This window comes from Maniola hyperantus, chromosome 5, assembly GCF_902806685.2.
Source record: "Maniola hyperantus chromosome 5, iAphHyp1.2, whole genome shotgun sequence".
NCBI classification, from domain to species: Eukaryota; Metazoa; Arthropoda; class Insecta; order Lepidoptera; family Nymphalidae; genus Maniola; species Maniola hyperantus.
In genome coordinates this window covers 15,059,828-15,067,579 of record NC_048540.1, presented here as the reverse complement: position 1 = coordinate 15,067,579, position 7,752 = coordinate 15,059,828, and positions in this window count along the sequence as shown.

Below are 7,752 nucleotides of genomic sequence, written 5' to 3'. Positions count from 1 at the left end.
AAATAAAACTCCAAACCTCTGCCGGGAATCGAACCCGTGACCTCGACAATAAGACCACAGTACTTACCACTGCACCAGGGAGCATGGTGGACTATGCCCAAATCCTCATTCTCATTCATTGATAATGATAATAATAATCACGCACCGCAATGGACGATTAAATACCCTAAAATCCACGGGGCACAAAACATTTTGGGTGAATTTCGGGAGAATTTGGGCGGGTAGCCGAAGGTCACTTAATTAATATTATTTGAATTATACCTCTGTAAGGAAATTTCTGTGAACTCCAATGAAATTAAATGATTTAATAATAATTCTTACAAAATTAAGGGTTGCGCTATAAAGATACGCGGTAATTTTCGTCATGAAAACATCGTAAAGAGAGAGAGAGCCAGAGCGGGCCAGACCTTCGTTATTTTATAAAAGCTGAAAGTTTCTCTGCGTATTGCGCCCAACACTGGGAGGAACGTTTGTTTCAAACTCAAACTCAAATAATTTATTCAGAATTGGTAAAATTTTACGCTTCCTGATTGTCATAAATTTGTATTTGTAAGATGTTATGATATAGTGGTGATAATTAATACGTTCTTAAAACTAAAGCTACGAGGGTTCCATTTTATGTTTGTTTTGTTTATTTAGAACACTTAAATATTTTTGGTATACGTAAGTATAGGTACCAAATAACCATAATTATGAGCTTAAAAAAAGGTAGTTATATCGACATTACAGACAGACACTTCAATTTTATTTATTAGCATAGATGCGAAAATTCCTATCTGATTTCAGCACCAGTGTGGAAGAGCTTTTATATGCAATTTGTCAGTAATTTTCCGCAACAAAAATGTTTGTTTTCCAGACACCCTGTGTGCAGTTTAAACAATGACTAATATTGACGCGAGCCGAGCGATTAATTGCTTTCTGTTTATTTTGCACTTAGTTATTTTTTTATTGTTTTTAGGGTTCCGTACCCAATGGGCCTATTACTAAGCCTGCACTGTCCGTCCGCCTGTCTGTCAATATTCAAATGGAACCAATCTACGTTTGTATGAAGAGCGCTGGGGAGCGCGCTAGAGAAACTTCTCTCAATTCTACACTGTAGACGCGTATGTAACGTAGGTATCTTTCAACCTCCACTGTCCGTCCGTCCGTCTGTCTGTCAACGAAGTGTACCTATCTGTTATTTTCATGTACGATCGTACAGAACCCTTCATGTATGACTCTGATTCGCACTTAACCGATTTCTTATTTACACTAGCTTATGCCCGCGACTTCGTCCGCGTGGACTAAACAAATTTTAAACCCCTATTTTACACCCTTAGGGTTGATCTTTAACAATGAAATTTTAACATATGAGCTAAATAAAATATGTCATACCTACTGCTAATTGCAAAAATATTAACTACAAAACTTCTTAGCGTTTAAACTACCGTGAGTGATTTCCATTATAAATACTATCTGCCCCAGCCACCCTCACAACGGGCTCTACGGGCAGCGGCACGTGCGTCCCGCAGTCAAAACCGCGGCGCGTGCGCGGACGGACTCCCTTGAAAAAGGACCCCGGATGGGTTCGAAACTAGTCGGGCTAACGTCGACTACACACGTGAGTAAGCCGGGACAGATAGTATTTATAATACAAAACTTCTTCATAGACACTTCAAAACTGACAGACTTTCATACAAACTTAAACCCCTATTTTACCCCTTTAAGGGTTGACTTTTGAAAATTCCTTTCTTAGCTTATGCCTACGTCATAATAGCTATCTGCATGCCGAATTTCAACGCGATCCGTCCAGTAGTTTGAGCTGTGCGTTGATAGATCAGTCAGTCAATCAGTCAGTCAGTCACCTTTTCCTTTTATATATATAGATAATAATTGATAAAATATATCATTGCTTCAAACTTAAAATCGTTTTCCATTAAATTTCGAAAACAAACAAGAACCCTATCGAAACAGCTTTTATCCATTTAATTACAGCATTCCCGGCAATAAAATGTTAAAACTTTATATAATAATAATAATAGCACTTACAGTGGTTAGTGTAAAACAAAATTTAAATTATCAGTTTAACGGTAAATTGCGATTTGCGGACCTTTTCAAAGGTAAAATTTTGTGGTCCACAAATCCGGTAAAACGCTCGCCGTGAATTTTGAATGAGTTTAAAGGACTCCCATATGAAAATTGGGTCAATAGGAGACTCGTGTGTGTGACGGACCGAGAGACAGTGGAAGATTTTTAGAAGGTGATTGATAAAAGGATAACGGTACTGATTTTGAGCACACCTAAATATTAGAGCATTCGCATCCTCTTCTTACTACTATTCATACTAATATTATAAATGCGAAAGTGTGTCTGTCTGTCTGTCTGTCTGCTAGTTTTTCACGGGCCATCCGTTAAACCGATTTTGACAAAATCAGAGGTACAGAGATAGCTTGCATCCCGGGGAAGGACATAGACTACTTTTTATCCCGGAAAATCAAAGAGTTCCCACGGGAATTTTAAAAATCGAAACTCACGCAGACGAAAGTCGAGGGCTTCACCTAGTGTCATATAAAAAGGACAGACGCAGTTTGACAGTTTTAAATTTAATTTAGAGCTGTCAAACCTCGTTACTTTAGCTGCCAGTAAAGTCTTTAAATGTAAAATTCGTATTCTGTCCTCTTTTAGGAATGTTGTAAAGAAAAAGATGCAGATACAATAAATTTAGTTTAGAGAAAGACAACAGAATCAGCGCCAATGTTTTATATGGTTCCTAGATATTCCTTAAGCTTTTCAAATCATACGTGTACTAAGCTGAAATTTTGTCCATTCACGAGTTAGTTTCAGTTTTTGAAGTTTCCTGATTTAAGAATTATTTGTGTAAGCTCATATCATTAGGTATAATTTTTATTGTACTTATTTTTCCACTTTTTCAACTAGCTGTAAGTTTTCCTCTATAATAAACTAACATGAAATATTCAATTTATTTTTTCTTAGACGTGCTAGAAAATAAATACATTAAGAATTGAAGTTGTAGCGTCAATGACCTCTGTTAAATAACTAGTTACACATTGCATTTTTTAAAGTTTATTAGGAATCTAAAAAAGACTACGAAATAAAAATTTGCTAGGCAAACAAAGTACCTAATCAAAAATATTTCGAATTCCATAAATTTTGATCCCACCATGGTCTATTTAGCCATGTCAAGGGAAGATAATGAAATGTCAGGTTTTATCAAGCACCTTCCCATTGTTCCCCACGATCTCTGGAACTAAGAGGGGAATTTTCAATTATCTGAAAAATAAACTCATATTTGTATACTCAAGGTGACATTAAGTCTCTTGACATTACGAACCCCTCTGAAATGTAATGAATAATGATATAGGTAGCTAAAGTTAAAAGAGTTTACCCGACCCTTAATTTAATTTCAAAATATTATATTCGCAAACATCCAAAGTTAAACAAACACCTACTTACTAAAATCATAGGATCTACTAGCTGATGCCCGCGACTTCATCCGCGGTTTAACTCATTTTGTAGTTTTAGTGATTTAGTATTTTTTAAACCAGCAGTCAATGCCCCGCCTACGACGCGGCCTTGACTCCGAGTGGCATACTTACGCAACATTCGTTGACCTCTAGCGTCAGTCAGATGTTTTATTTGCAATATATCGTGAACTTTTCCAAAATATAGGATATTTTACAATTTTTTTCGCGTTTTTTTTTGTGGTATCCTATCAGTAATCTTCAGTAGGTAGGTATCAGCTGTCTTCGTTTTAACTAGCTTTCTGGTTACAACCTGTATAAGCAAAACTCTTCTAAAATTCTCTTTGCATTTCACCATTTTCCCTTAATTGCAATAAGTCACCTCCGTTTTATCTCCACAACAGTTCACCCCGCACCCCTAAAGTGATAATTTACTTAATTCCCTCTAGCCATTGACTTATATATTACTTCGTAAGGACAGGGCCATTGAACAAGCAAAATGGCACGGCATAATGAGTATTAGGTCCTAAAATGTTTATTTAGCACCAATGCAACCTCAGTGACGTCTGGATTTCAAACGGGTCGTTCATTCGTATCTAAGAGGTGGCGCTGATTTATTTGGTTCCAAAACCGTGAAAAATTTTATTCGCTTGGGCATATCTTGTCATTTATATCGATGCCCCTAGCTAATTAATTCGCGACGCGCACCGAATTCATACAGATAAGATTATTGCTTTAGTTAAATTGTAAGAGGTATCTACCTATTTTAGATTTAGGCTAAGTACACATTTTCGACGACCTCCCTGGCGCAGTGGTAAGCGCTGTGGTCTTGTTAGTGTTCGGGTTTGATTCCCAGCAGGGATTTGGTTTGAAACTTCATAATTTCTAAATTTCTGGTCTGGTCTTGGTTACAATCTCACCTGGTGGTAAGTGATGATGCAATCTAAGATGGAAGCGGGCTAAGCTAGAAGGAGTATGGCCCCCTTTGGTTTCTACACGACATCGTACCGGAACGCTTAATTGCTTGGCGGCACGGCTTTGCCGGTAGGGTGGTAACTAGCCACAGCCAAAGCCACCTAGGTGATTCGCTAACTCAGTGTCTAGCACTAAATGATAGCCACCGAGGTTGGTTGGTTCTACATTGTCGCTACACTGGGTGATATCAAAACATTTTCACGTAGAAATCCTTCAACGGATTAAAAAATGAGTTCGGTGCGGCTATATCTTTCAGTGTTAGAAGCTGAGTTAGCGGATCACACCCCAGACCAGAAACTTAGAAATTATAAAATTCCAAACCCCTGCCGGGAATCTATTATATAACCCGGGACCTCCCATTAATAAGACCACAGCGCTTACCACTGTGCCAGGGAGGTCGAAAGTCTTCTCAGTGAAAGTAGCGACTGGCAAGAAAGAAAAGAGTTTATCTGTCCTAAGCCTTAGTTTAGGTAAGTTAAGGGACATTTAAATACACGGTACACAATAAAATACAATGTTTTACGATTAACAGAATTGTTCAGAAGGCATGCAATAAAGCGAAATAACGAATACTTTGAAACGGCTCTGTATTGCGGATAATATAATTAAACTATCTCACCATTTTTAGGGTTCTGTACTCAAAAGGAAAAAAGGAACCCTTATTACCCTTAAGGATCACTTCGTTGTCTGTCTGTCTGTCCGTCTGTCGTGTCTGTCGAGAAAGCCTATACCTAGGGTACTTCCCGTTCTCTTCTCAGACCATTTGGAACCCTCGTAGCTTTAGTTTTAAGTTAGCGTTATTAAATTATCACCATGCAACAACCGACCATCAAAAAGTGTATTTTATTACCTACTAGCTGAACCACCCTGGCTTTGCTCGGGTGGAGTTTAGAAAATTGAGGGGGAGGTTGAATTAATTTTTTCTCTCCGTAAGAACCATCCTCGTACCTCAAGGAATATTTAAAAAAAAAAAAATAGCGAAATCGGTTCAGCTGTTCTCGAGATTTGCGATGACCAACACATTTGGTGATTCATTTTTATATTATCGATTTCGAATAAAACATTTGAATTTTTGAATTTTTTAGAAGTTATGGTGAAATAAAGAAACTCATAAGTACATCATGGTAGTTACCTACTATCAGGTAGTTATGCAAAAACAAGGTAAAAAATACATTCATGAGCTAGAACAATACTTCTACGTATGAAAAACTTTGTAAAACGGTAGGAAGTTTATTCCTAGTTCAAAGAGCACGTATCTACGTAAGTGATTTCCCAAAGGACATAACTACACTGCCGAATTGATCCAAGGTATAAGTTCCGCAAATTGCTATTGCGCTGGAACCATGTCTCATTAACACCGAAATGACGTCATTTTGACGTCAGGCGAAATAAAAATATACCATCAGCTCGAAACTTCAGTCTAGTGCTGACGTCACTAAAATGGCGGCCACTCGCATAAGCAATTTGCGGGACTTATACCAACGACTTCTATGGATACGGGCGGGTTTTAAAGGATGCTTGTAGGTGTCTTTCAGAACAGTCAGTTCAGATAAGGTCCTTATAAGGCATTCATCATGATCAACCCATCGCCGGCTCACTACAGAGCACGGGTCTCCTCTCAGAGCGATTAGGGTTTGGCCATAGTCTACCACGCTACACTGGCCATGTGCGGATTGGTAGACTTCACACACCTTTGAGAACATTATGGAGAACTCTCAGGCATGCAGGTTTCCTCACGATGTTTTCCTTCACCGTTATAGTGATATTTAGTTACTTAAAACGCACATAACTCCGAAACGTGAAAGGTGCGTGCCCGGGATCGAAACCCCGACCTCCGATTAGAAGGCGGACGTCCTAACCACTAGGGCTAGGCTATCATAGACTATAATAAGGCATTATAAGTGCGTACAACCCGCGGTCTATGTAGTCCACATGTAGTCTGTGCTGCTATATTTTTTTTAAATATTTTATTTCCATAACAAATATAGGTATTTACATAGGTTCTTAACACCCTTAGGTCTTATCGAATAGTCTGGGCGCTGCACATTCCTCTATACAGGGTGTAACCATAACGCTAGCAAAAGCTTAGCGTTATTGTTTTACTACCTAAACACAATCCAATACCAATAACCATTTGTCTCGTTTTGTACTTTTAGTGATTTAGAATTTTTCAAACCCACTATGTATAGCGTGCGAAACTCGGGTCAATGCCCCGCCTACGACGCAGCATTGACTCCGAGTAGCCTACATTCGCAACGTTCGTTGACCTCTAGCGTCAGTCAGATGTTTTATTTGCGATATATCGTAAACTTTTACAAAATTATAGATTTTTTTTACATAGGTAGGTATTTTTTTCGCGTTTTTTTTTTGTGTCATCATATCAGTAAACATCAGCACTATCACCTGTCTTCGTTTTTGCCAGCGTTCTGGTTACACCTGTATAAAAATTACATTATGAATTTATATTAATTTATATCCCGTAGTTTGAAATAAGCTTTAAAGTTTGAACCACAAACCAATCGAATTGGAGGCCTCGCGTTAAACCAATCGTTAAACCATTGGGCTATGACTGCTACAGCTATACACCATATAGGTACCTACACATACGCCCGAAAGTATTTTATTCGTAAAATGCGAAAAATACAGTGCTGTGGCGTTTACCTGTGATTTCCCACAGGACAGACTCTACCGGATTGTTGTACTACATGTGTAGCAAGCAGCGACGTTTAGTGGCAAAATGGATACCAGTTTTTTTAGACTCCCCTGCCCGAAACTGACGAAGTTACCTACTGTTTTTGAAGCAAAATAAACCTTTATAAGTATGCAAAGCTTTGCGACATTCAGATTTTTTATATGGGAAATCCATAAATCTAAATCTAAATATGTAAAAGAGAAATACCACTCACTCACTGACTGACTGACTGACTGACTAATCACGAAATCTCAGAAACAATAAAGCCTACAAACTTGAAATTTGGAAGGTAGGTTATTTCTAGAACGTAGGTAAATCAGCTAAGAAACGGTTTTGAAAAATTCAAAATTGAAGGTTGTATGAAAGTCCTATGTTTTTGGAGTTAGAGACGTGAAAATCGACATTTAGGTTATTAGCTTTAAATAATAAAAATCTGTATAATTCAATTTGGGAAATTCCCCCCTTAAGGGTGGTAAAATAGGGGGGCAATGTTTTTATAGAAACGTTTTAACAATTGTTATTTTTACTTGAAATTTAAAATGTAGGCTATTTCTAGGGGGTAGATATCAGATAAGAAAGGATCTAACTAAATTCCCCCCTAAGGGAGTAAAATGGGGGTGGAAG